We start from the raw sequence: 12,536 nt of genomic DNA on the forward strand, positions 1-12,536 counted from the left end.
CAGCATTTAATGTGATGCTGAAACCTGTCTTACTCAAAAAATTATAAAGGGGACCGTAAAATCACAGGATAGAAGAACAGTTATACAAAAGTTAGTTTGCTTTCTCTGTGTGAGAAATGAGCAGTCAAAAAGTGAAATTTTTAAAAATCCATTTACAGTGCATCAGAAAAGGATAATGTGCTTAGGAATAAATTTCTTAAAAGAAGTGCAAGGCGTCTAAACGGAAACTAAAAATCTTTGCTGACAAAAATGAGAGAGGAGCTGAGGCACGGAGAGAGACAGCACTTCTATGGGCTGGAAGACTCAGTGCCGTTGGGCCGGCTGTTCTGCCCAGAGCTGGGAGCCAGGGCCGCGTCTGTCACACTGTGGCAGGCTTTTGGTTGCAGACTGACTGTAGGTAGGCATCCACTAAAACTCATTCGGTTGTACACGGAAATGAGGGGGTTTTATGGCATGTACGTTTTACTTCACTGCAACAACTGAAAAGATAAAGCCATAAAGGGAAGCGTGAGAACGAAGATCCATCATAAAGTAGCAGCTTTTTTGTTGGTTGGTTGGTTGGTTTGTTTTGTCTTTTTGCCTTTTCCAGGGCCACTCCCGGTGCATATGGTTCCCAGGCTAGGGGTCTCATTGGAGCTGTAGCAGCTGGCCTACACCACAGCCACAGCCACATGGGAGCCGAGCCACATCTGCGACCTATACCACAGCTCACGGCAATGCCGGATCCTCAACCCACTGAGCGAGGCCAGGGATCGAACTTGCAACCTCATAGTTCCTGGTCGGATTCATTAACCGATGAGCCACGACAGGAACTCCCAAAGTAGCAGCTTTTTGAAAGTAGATTCCAGGGTTTCGTATGGTTTCTCATTTAGGCAAATTTATAGATGTTCGGATGCGCCCATGCTTTTGAGTTTAGTTCTGGTAATGAAGGGTCCAAAGGAACATGGAACACGTACGGTGCCCTCACAGGAGGCACGTCGGGGTGTTGGGGGGAGACGTGAGGCTGTCCTTAAACACAGAGGGGGGTGTCTGTGCTGCTCTTTGGAGTCCTGAGATGGAGCTGGTACCCGGGAAGTGAAATAAGAAGATGCACACCTTTGGCCCAAGGAAGGATGTCTCGGTTATAGTGAGAGGCTGAGGGATGTCCTGTCCTTTGACCTCACGGGCCGCGCATCCAGCGACAGCAGGCATGTCTTGCCTGTTTTGTTTTCTGCATGTGGGACTTGACCTTGGAGGTAGTTTGTGCCCAGCAAATCTCTGCCGAGTGGTGAAGGAGTGGGCACCCAGCTTCTTCAGGGCGCCGAGCAGCCCCCAGGGGTCTTGCCTCCGGGTCTCCTTTGCCTTCTGTGGGTGTCCCCTCGGGGCTGCCCTGGCAGAGTTTGGGGATCGGCCACTGGAGCGGCCCTGTTCTCTCAACTAAGCATCCACTGGGCTTTGCCTGCATCTCTGTTCCCAGGGGGAGGGGGCTGTGGGGGGACAGAGGGTGTGGGAAGGGTGGGGATGTGAGCGCCGTGCCCACTTACGTTGGAAGGGGAGGGAGGGAGAGGTGTGTTTCAGGCACAGCCGGCTGGGATTGGGAAGGCGGGTCCCCCGCAGAAGGTGGCAGTGAGGCCGGGCTCTGCTCTTCTGATGGCCTCAATAGGCTTTTGTGGACCAGCATGGGAACCCAAGCGTCCTTCGCGTTTGTTTGTTAACTTTTCTCTGGGAAAACTTGTTTCGAGTTCCAAAAAACAGTCCCAGAGTTTGGAATACAGCACAGGGTGCTGCCCGTATTTAAATATAAACAGCAGAAGCGAGGGATGGTTAACTGGTTAACATGTGAAAGCCGTTCGCCTGAAGTTAAGCCAAAGTGTTTGTTTATAACCTGGCCAGTAATTTTTAAGGAAACAGGTGACCTAAAGAAACAAGTAAAGAGGTAGATATTTACAGGATGACTGCCTTTGTCTAAAGGGTTGCCCAGCTCTGTATGGGATTTTATTGTAAAAACTATAGGAAAGTGATTTGAAGCCTGTCGCCACATGGCTTAACTCCCTACCAATTTGAACAAACGTTTCTCGTGTGCCGGAGTGTTTCCAGAAACTCAGAGACGGTGGAGGGGTGTGGGCCTTACCCTCTGAAGCGCACTCCTTGTCAGAGACCTTAAGACAGTCAGTCGTGCAACAGGTATCTGTTACATGATGCTGGGATCCAGTGATGGGTCCTAAGCCGTGTCTGTCTCTGCAGGACACTTGGCAACCAGGTACCAATCGCGCTGGGATCGCTGTTACAAAAGAGGCTGCACTCAGGGCTGAGGGAGCACAAGGCAGGAGCGACCAGCTCAGAAAGGAGTGAAAAAGAAAGTGTGTCCACGTGAGCCATTTTAACGAGGTGCTCTGCAGAATGAAACAGCTGAAAACCGACTGCAGATGTTTGGTGTTAAGTAGAATTATGCTACAATAGATTTTTAAATATTGGGAAATACTAAAAACCATTTTCTTCCGAATCTTCTTGTATGGGTGATAAAAGTGAACAGCAGGCCTAGGGCCCGAGAAAAGATCAAATTCAAACTCCAGCTTCCCTGCCCCCAAGTGGCCTTCGTGATTGATGGGATGTGGTTTGGGGGCAGATGTCTTTGGGCTGGAATTCAGGTTCTGCTCAATTTTCCTTAGCTTTGGGACCGTAGCCAGGTCCCTTTACCTTTTGGAGGCTAAGCTGCATTAAAGCCAGTGACTCAGCTGCAGAGCCTGGGGGTGCCCAGGTAAGCTTTTGTTTGCATAAAGGGTTCGGCTTCCAAGAAGAGATGTTAGGGGTGAAATGCCCTCAAAAGTTCTTCTTAGTCACCAGGTATTTTGCTGGGTTTCGCTGCACCGCTGGTGTCACGTCAGAGCATGCGGGAGGTGCTCGTGCGGTGGCTGTAATGCATTTTGTCTCCTCTCCAGACCGTGAACCCCTCGGCAGGGTCACGCCTTATTTTCCAGTCTCCTTGTCGAGCGCAGAGCCTAGCGGCTCAGGAAGAGAGGCCTCTGTTCTGTTGCCTTTTTGGGGCTCTGGTTGGGTTGGGCGTTTCCGAGCAGATGGTGGTCCTTTGTGCACCGGGCCTTGAATGGCACGCTTGATGGGTTGACTGGCAGCCTGTGGTGTTTCCTGCCTCCCTGCCTGCTTGTCATCCCCGGAGGCTTGCTGTAGCGCAGCGGCCCTGGGGACTGGGGGGAGGTTGGGGAGGGACAGGGTGGTTTTAGCTGATGTGACTTTATCTCCGCCCTTCGTGACCTTGAGGACCTGGTAGGACCAGGATCCGTCCTCGCCTGTTACCTGCTGGTACGAGCAGGACTCCTGCCACGTGGATTCCTAGCTAGAAAGATCCCGAGGAATGGCTTGAACTCTGCCAGGAAGGAGCGGTCACCTTGGAGATGGCACGTGGCAGGCAGAAGCCTCACATCGCTTAAAGATTTGTCCTAGTGACGTTCCTTGGCAGTGGTCAGCGGCTCAGCAGGAGCTCTGCGGGGGAACCTCAGTGGGGGCAGCCCCTGAGCCCAAGGGAGGGAACAAAACATGGCAAGAGGGAGACTGGACTCTTCCATCTTTTTCCTTTTCTGCTCTCGATGGACCTTGCTTGAAAGCCTTGCAGTGACTAAGAGTGAAGGCACAAGCCCTTTGGGTATTGCTCTGCTCTGCTGAGCTAAAAATTGCATTTCAACTGGAAAACCGTAAGTAGTGCTAAGATGGATTGTTTACATTATCTTCTCCTTGTGACAGTTTTTTTTAATTACTCAATGAATTTTCTTACATTTACTGTTGTACAACGATCATGACACCCCAATTTTATAGCATTTCCATCCCAAATCCCCAGCGCATCCCCCTCCCCACACTCCCACCTGTCTCATTTGGAAACCGTAAGTTTTTCAAAGTCTCTGAGTCAGTATGTCCTGCAAAGAAGCTCATTGTGTCCTTTTTTTTAGATTCTACATGTAAGCGATAGCTTTTGATGTTGGTGTCTCAGCATCTAACTTCACTTAGCATGATAATTCCTAGGTCAATCCATGTTGCTGCAAATGCAGTTATTTCTTCCCTTTTAATGGCTGAGTAACATTCCATCGTGTATATGTGCCACATCTTCTTTATCCACTCCCCTGCCAATGGACATTTAGGTTGTTTCCATGTCTTGACTATTGTGTATAGTGCTGCAGTGAACATTGGAGTACATCTGTTTTTTCAAGTCATGGTTTTCTCTGGATAGATGTCCAGGGGTGGGATTGCTGGATCAAATGGTAGTTCTCTATTTAGTTTTCTGAGGCATCTCCGTACTGTTTTCCACAGTGGTTGCACCAATTTACATTCCCACCAACAGTGTAATAGGGTTCCTCTTTCTCCACAGCCTCGCCAGCATCTGTTGTTTGTAGACTTTTTGATGATGGCCATTCTGGCCAGTGTAAGGTGGTACCTTGCCGGCGTCCAGCCCCAGCAGCCAGGAGACGACGAACAGGAGGAAGGGCTACAAAAGGCACGGAAAGAATTGGAGCCAACTCCTCAGCTACGTGCTGAGATGAGCCGATGTATTAAGTGACGAGCATCAGCTTTTATACCGTTTTACAAACAAGTCTTATGTAAGATTTGACATTAATGCTTGATTTAAAGCCCCTACTGTTCCCTCCACCCGAGATGAAAAAAGAGATTAGTCAGAACATGTTCCTTCAGTTTCAGATTTTTCTTTAAGATTACAAACTTAAAATTTCACATTGTATTTTTCTTAATAGGTCAGTAACAGTTAGTAAGCTATTCTATTCTATATTAAGAACAAAGCTGTAATAGGTGATAGACTGTGGTACCTAACATTCTTTAGCTAAAGGCATATGTGGTTATCAGAAACGCATGAGAGCCTTAGTCTCATGACATTCTTGGGGCTGCGGTTTATTTGGCGCCAGCAAGCTAAGCATGTAACCTATGGTCCTGGTTTACGTAAGCTCTTTATATAAGCTATTTGTCTAAACCACCAATTCCAATAGGGAGGAGTATTATTCCTAAGAATTGCCAAGTGCCCCCCCCCTCAAGGGATGATAAAAATTACAGGTGACACTGTTATTTAATAGAAAATATATCTGTTGTAGGGAAGGGCAATTTGTAGGCCACGTACAGCACTTATACCAGCCCCGGGCTTCTTCCCAATGTGAAGGGACTGAAGTCGTAAAAGTTTCCCTTGTATGCTTTTATAAAATAGGTGCCATAAATTATTACTCCAAAACAAAGGATTTTTCCAATACACTGTTTTAGTGACTTCACTCTGTTTTGGTCCTGGTGTTTACGTACCCAGGGCAAATCCCTAGCTATAAAGAAACTGTGAATCAAAGATGGAAAGAGAAGGGTAAGCAGAGAGAAGTAAATCAACATGTTTTTAGGGGGTATCATTTTTCTCTTCCAGGAAACTGATGTTTTTCAGGGAATTGCTCTGCAGTTCTTCTTCCTTCTTCAGCCTGTCTGTAGCTCTGCTAACCAGACAAGCTTCACGCAGGTGCTGACTGTGGCTTTGCTTTCTTTGCTGGAGCAGCCTTGTGGCTCCCGACAGTACCTCATCGTGGTTTTGATATGCATTTCTCTAATAATGAGTGATATTGAATATCTTTCATGTGTTTTTTGGCCATCTGTATGTCTTCTTTGGAGAATTGTCTGTTTAGATCTTCTGGCCACTCTTTGATGGGCTTGTTTGTTTTTCTGGTATTGAGCTATAGGAGGTGTTTATAAATTTTGGAGATCAATCGCTCATCAGTCGCTTCATTTGCAAAGATTTTCTCCCATTCTGTGGGTTGTCTTTTCATTTTGTTTAGGGTTTCCTTTGCTGTGCAGAAACTCCTAAGTTTAATTAAGCTCTTGGATTGGAAGAGTCAATATTATCAAAATGACCATGCTACCCAAGGCGATCTATAGATTCAATGCAATCCCTATCAAATTACCAAGGACATTTTTCACAAAACTCGAACAAAATATTTTGAAGTTTGTTTGGAAGCACAAAAGACCCAGAAGAGAGCTAAAGCCATCCTGAGAAAGAAATATGGAGCTGAAGGAATCAGGCTCCCTGACTTCAGACTATACTACAAAGCTGCAGTCATCAAAACCCTACAGCACTGGCACAAAGACAGAGCTAAATATCAGTGGAACAGGATAGAAAGCCCAGAATTAAGCCCACGCACCTGCAGTCAACTAATCTATGACAAAGGTGACAAGAATATACAATGGAGAAAAGACAGCCCCTTCAGTAAGTGCCACTGGGAAAACTGGACTGCCGCATGTAAAAGAATAAAGTTAGAACACTTCCTAACACCATACATAAAAATAAATTCAAAATGGATTAGAGACCTAAATATAAGACCAGATACTATAAAAACTCTTAGAGGAAAACATAGGCCAAACATTCTCTGACATAAACCACAGTAATACCTTCTCAAATTCACCTCTTAGAGTAATGACAATAAAGACAAAAATAAACAAATGTCAAGCTTATCCTTATGACAGCTAATGTCTCAGTAATTATTGCATACCTGTCATTGTGCAGAGCTTATGGGTTGTCATGAAATCCTAGCAGCAGCCCTGGAGGTGGATCTGGTCGATCTGTGACCCCAGAGGCAGGTTAGTGAAGTGGTGGATCTGGGGGTATAACCGGGTGTGTCTGATTGCACCCAGTGGCTAAGCTTTTTGTTTCTGCCCTTTACTACTTCTCAGCACTAAGTTGCTATGATTATGAGAACGAGTCATTAAAAAGAAAAACCCTAAATTGATTGAGGAGAGGTAATAGGAGCCGACAGGGTCCTGACTGAACAAAGGCAAGGGTTTGTATGTGTTGGTTACTCTTCCTTAGAGCAAAGATGCTGATATTTTGATCCAAAAGGATGTAGCGGGCCTTTAGACATATTGTGCTTAGGGCCTGACGTTTTAAAATATTCTCAGTTACCATAGGAAGGAAAGCCTGTTGCTTGGTGAAAGGTGGTAAGACGCCCAGGCCTGTTGGATTCTGAAGAATCTTCGGGGCATAGCATCCATCGAATCCTGCCCTCGGGGAAGGGTCCCATTCAGATGCCTTTACACTGTCACGTCACTGTCATGTCTCTTTGGGAGGCATCTGAAGTCTACATTTTGTTTCCACTCGTAAACCGAAGCTCTGTTAAGGATCCATGAGCAAGTCAGGGGAGCCCTTTCCCCTTGGATGAAGGGTTTCCATAGGAAGTAGGAAGCTCACCTTCATGTGGGGCTGTGACAGCGTGAACGCACATCCCTCGGTGAGTAGAGCTGTCACTTGGGGAGTTGCTGTCATGTCTGAATGTGTTCAAGTAAGCGGAGATTTGCACAGGGGACTCGGGTGCTGGGGTTCTGCCAGGTCAGGTCTGTCTGAAATGCCGATTTCACAGCTAATTCTCCAAATGACTCAATTAAAAACCAGAAGGGAGTTTTGAAGATATTGTCCAATTAGATGATATGTCTTTCTTGTTTTGAAAATAGCAATTCATATATTAATAATGATAACCAGATCGTTGCAGGAATGAACAAGAAGTCATTTGCAGATTTGCAGAAATCCTTCTCACTGGCAAAGCACAAGGACTCATCTTTTTGTTTTGGGCGCCTCTGGAAGCTCATCTTTTACAAGATCCTAGTCCCTGATAGGGTGTCGAAAGAAACCTTGAGAACGCGGGCAACCTTCGTTAGAGCGCGGAACCAAATCATTCCATCATGTGTCATAACAGCGTGCTGTTCCGCAAAACGTGTGGTCCATGCTGAAGTTTGGTGAGAGAAAACTCTCGCATGAATGGACTTTTTTTTGACGTTTAGGTAGGAAATGCGGAAATTGCTTTGGAACACGAGCGCTTGCCCAATGCTGCATGTGGTGCATTGTAGTAAATATGTAGACCCGACATGGGCAAGTTTTTGGTTTTGTTTTGCTTTTTAGGGCTGCACCTGCGGTATGTGAACGTTCCCAGCTAGGAGTCGAATCGGACCTGCGGCTGCTGGCCTGCACTGCAACCGCAGCAACGCAGGATTCAGGCACAGCTGTCTGCAATGCCGGATCCTTAACCCACTGAGCGAGGCCAGGGGTCGAACCTGAATCCTCGTGGATCCTAGTCAGGTTCAGTACCACTGAGCCATGACGGGAACTCCAGTGACACGGCATGGGCAGGTTTTGTCTTTATCGTGTCAGAAACAGTGCGATTTAAGTGTTTGCACTTGGACTTTGGAATTGAAGTGGTGGAGTGACTTCCGTGTGCTGTCACTTTTTTGCTTGCTCTTGATAAGTATCCCATTTGACTGTCCCTGCAACCCCGTGTAGGGGTGTCATTATCCACCGTACGGAGGAGGAAACAGAAACAGTCGTTCCGAAAGATGAAGTCACATGAACAAGGTCACACAGCCAGGAATGACCTGCCCTGGAAGCCAGTGACTTTCATTTCTGTTGTCATTGCTGACTTACTGAGATTCTTTATGTATTTTTTTTTTTTAATTGGAGAAACAGAAAGAGATTCTCGCCTGCTGACCAGAGAGCATAGACAGCCTGGTTTGTTTTTTGGAAGATTAGCAAGCACGATGGAGACATATTGTGACTGGCTTTTTCTTAGTCTTCATTAGAATGCAGTGTTGGGATCTTTGAAAAAGCTTCTCCCCTTTAGAGGAACATCTGAATAATAGTGGTTTTTGTCTCTAATCTTCCTTTATTTGAAATTATTCAGACTTTAACAAGTTTCATGCTTGAGGTTGATGTTTATTAAAATACATAATAAATAGAGGTTTTAAAGTCCTATTTTAATATCACTTGACTAAAAAGAGAATTTTAAAAATTCTTTTTGATAATTTGTGTAGGGGAAAAAATACTGACTCGTCCTCCTTGCTGTTGCTGGCTTGTTAAGCAGTCCTTATGTACAGCCGGGCACTTTGCTGAAGAAATATCAGAGCAGGTGAGCCTCGGCATCTGTTCTCACAGTGAAAATTGAGCTTTTGTTCATACTTAATGAAGTCCAGAAGAAAGATGGAATCGCCAGTGTTTTCTTGGCTTGGAAATGAAATTGACCTTGGGGTACGACAGCGTACATGCCTCAGCATGACTAGTTTAGGAGGAAGATAGCAGGCAGGACTGGGATGGGCGGGCACTATTTGCCTTTCAAAGTTTTCAAAAGTCCTGTATAGAACTCATATGCTTGCAGCACAGTTTCCTTTCAAAACATGAGTGATTAGAGAGCTATTATTTAGAATAGCATGCAGAACTTTTTTCCTTAAACAGAAGAGCTTTAAAATGTTTAGAGAACACGGAGTTCCCTCATGGATCAGTGGGTTAAGGATCCAGTTTTGTCACTGCTGTGGTTCTGGTTACAGTGGTAGCGTGGGTTCGATCCCTGGCCCGGGAACTTCCACGTGCTGCGAGAGTAGCCTAAAAATAAATAAATAAATAAAATGTTTAAAGAGCAGACTTAAGGACTTGAAAATTAAATCCAACAAGAGAAAACGATAAAAGTTAAGAAATGAATAGGGTAAAACCTTAATGAATTTTGAATTTATTCAAAATTCAAGTTGAATAGACAACTTGAATTAGAAATAGATTAGATTTAATAGCTAAATGGCCAGTAGTGGTTAACATTTATTAAAGACAAATTCTGTGTCAAATACACGTTCAAAGCTGAAGTGTGTCCACATTTGATCCTTCCAGCTGCCTGTGCTGTAACACTGCACCTCAGCCTTGCACTAGATAAAAGGAGACCCAGCGACCTGGATGCGTTTCTCAGGTTTATACAGCTGGTCCTCAGCAGGCTCAGAGTTTGAAACCGCATCTGTTCAGTGCCAGAGCCTTTGCAGCAGCCACTGAACTCGCCCCCCCCCCAGCCTTACCAACATGTGGCTTTTCAGTAGAAGTGTTGTGTCCCATCCATTTTATTTTAGGCTTGCTTCTTTCATTGTTAATTGGTGTGTATGCAAGTAATATAAATTAATATTTTCATTTCTAAATTTTTTTACAGTGAATATAAATTAATCTTAGTTTGAATGTTGAATTGGAAGGCTGAAGTTCTTAATTCTGATTCTTGGGCTAGTTTCTTAATTTATCTAGACGTCACTTGGTACCTCCTGTTAAATGTAAGAACCAAAAGTTAATCAGTGATTCCTAACCATTTTTCCTACCCCCAACACACCCAATAGTACATACTGTTTATTAGCAATAGTATATATCTATATCTATCTATATATATATACACACACAATTTTTTTTTTTTTTTTGACTGAACCTGTGACATAGGGAAGTTCCCAGGCCAGGGATTGAATCCAAGTCATGGCTGCAACCTATGCCACAGCTGCAGCAACGCCAGATCCTTAACCCACTGTGCGGGGCTGGGGATTGAACCCGCATCTCAGCCGTGCCCTGAGCTGCTGCAGAGACCACATTGGATCCGTAACCTGTTGTGCCGCAGCAGGAACTCCAGTAATAGTGTTCTCTAGAGCAGTAATTCTTGCTTTCAGGTAAAGGGTTATATCAGAATTTGGGGGAACGGAGTAGTGACTCTGATAAATGATAAAGAAAACCAAAACAGAAAGCGTGCACTTGGCGCATTTGGTATCTTATATTTAATGTTTGTGCCTGCTAATGTGTCAGGTGGAAGTTCTCCTGCCTGCCCAGACTTCTTTTCCAATCTTGGCCTCTCTGGCTTCTGTCTCTTGTCCCTCCAAAGTGCCATCAGCTACCATCCTGTACCTCAGCAGTTTGCGCAGTATGGTCCAGAGACACTGGGAGTTCCTGAGGGCCCTTTAAGAGGCGGTCAAAGCAAAACCATTTTCATAATAACGCTTAGATATGATTTGCCTTTTTCATTTTCCTTCTCTCGTGGGTGCACAGTGGGGCTTTCCAGAGGCTATGTGATGTGTGGTATTGCAGTAGAATTTGAGAATTCAGCTGTCTTCGTCAAAGTCAGACATTAAAGGATTTGCAAAAGCATAGAAATAGTGTCACTCTTCTCAGGAATTGTTTTGGTTTTGGCAGACATACTTATTTTTCACAAAAATGTTTCATAAAAACCTAAGGTAGCAGGCTTCTTGTTGTTTTTCCTGAATTGACAAATATTTTTTAAATTCTCAATTTTGTTCTCACATGGTGAATATGCAGGGCTCTTCTTTAAGTGGGCCAGGCGTCTTTGGTTTCGTCAGTAATTTTGAAGCCCATAGAGCATCCTGGCTCCAGAGCCTTGAGGACAGCTGGTCTGGAATTCTCTCCCGGCTTTTGTAGCTAACTTTTTGGACCACCCAGCCAGCCCTGTCATCAGGGCTTATGCTTGTGCCCTCGTTGACCTCGTCTGCTGCCGCTCTGCCTCTGAAATCTACCAGCAGGGCCCGCAGCCTTCTGTCCCTGAGCCTCCTGCCCCCTCCGTGCACGACTGGGTGGCTGCCGGGTGGTTCAGTGAACGCTGGGCTGAGAGCCTGGAACCCGTGCTCGCAGGGATTTGACTTCCAGGGTCGCTGTGCCTCCGTCTCCTGGTCCGTGTCTTCCTGACCTCGCTCTTCTGCGGCCCATCGTCCCGCCCTTCTCGCCCACACTCTCAGGCAGGTGTCCAGGCTGCGCTGGACACAGGTCCCTCCTGTGCTTGGGCAGCTGAGCGTGGGGGAAGTGCCACGTGGTGGGTCTGGGCTACTGCCGATTCACAGACGCCTTCGCTGAAGCCGTCAGCTCTCTTGAAAATGAGTTTAGTTGACGTTTTCAAACGCCTTTTCCCATTCTTTGCAAAGAGAGTGTAAATCTTAGCTGCTTGTAAATCCACTCGGCGAATCTGGAGACACTTTGCAGATGATACACATTCGTCGTTATGAGTTTAGGATGAAGATAAAGATGCTTCTTGGGAGGTGATCCTTCAGGATGCAGGGTAAGGTGTTTGGAGGTGACACAAAGGAGCCAGAGGAGGAGGGGCAGCTCCCCTGGCAGCAGGAGACGCCAGGCGCGGTCCGAACTGTCCACCCCCGCAGGGATGGTGCTGCCCCTTCTCGGTCCTGCCTGATGCCACCGGGGCCCGCGTGTCCAACGCCAGGAGCATCCTGGGCCTCCGACCTCGTCCTCTCCCCTGCCCCACCTAAACCGCAGAGCCGGGTCACTGGCCAAATCCTCCCCCCTCCCGTCTTCTCGCCTGAACTGGCCGTCCCTGGGTCCCTCAGGACCTGCCTGCTTTAGGCCTCTTGGGTTGTTTGTGGCTTAGACATCTGGAAGGCGTTTTAAACTGTGCCTGTCCGAAAGAGAAAGACAGACACCGTATGGTATCACTTACCTGTGGAATCTAAAATAGGGCGCAGATGCACTTCCCTACGAAACAGAAACAGGCGCTCAGACGTAGAAGAGAGACTTGTGGCTGCCGGGGGCAGGCGGGGGGCGGGGGGAGAGAAGGCCTGAGAGTTTGGGATTAGCAGATGCAGACGAGTATATAGGATGGACAGACAGGAAGGCCCCATGCCTACGGAGCACAGGGAACTGTGTTCAGTATCCTGTGATTAAACCATAATGGAAAAGCACATAAAAATGTGTATGTAGGTCTCTCTGAGGCACTTGGTTGTGGAGCAGA

At 46.3% G+C, this 12,536-nt stretch overlaps 1 protein-coding gene across 5 annotated transcripts in view; it reads left to right on the forward strand.

Moving 5' to 3' along the window:
• MBOAT2 (membrane bound O-acyltransferase domain containing 2) overlaps window positions 1–12,536 on the forward strand; it is a 116,511-nt gene that overhangs the window by 50,570 nt on the left and 53,405 nt on the right. The window contains exon 1 of one of the 5 annotated variants that reach the window (XM_047782688.1): window positions 3,260–3,686. The exons of the other annotated variants lie outside the window; for them this stretch is intronic. The gene's annotated coding sequence lies outside the window, so the exon portion shown is untranslated. Of the gene's footprint in view, window positions 1–3,259; window positions 3,687–12,536 lie in introns of those variants that run through there. 5 annotated transcript variants of the gene reach the window in all.

The sequence above is a fragment of the Phacochoerus africanus genome, chromosome 5, assembly GCF_016906955.1.
Source record: "Phacochoerus africanus isolate WHEZ1 chromosome 5, ROS_Pafr_v1, whole genome shotgun sequence".
NCBI lineage: Eukaryota > Metazoa > Chordata > Mammalia > Artiodactyla > Suidae > Phacochoerus > Phacochoerus africanus.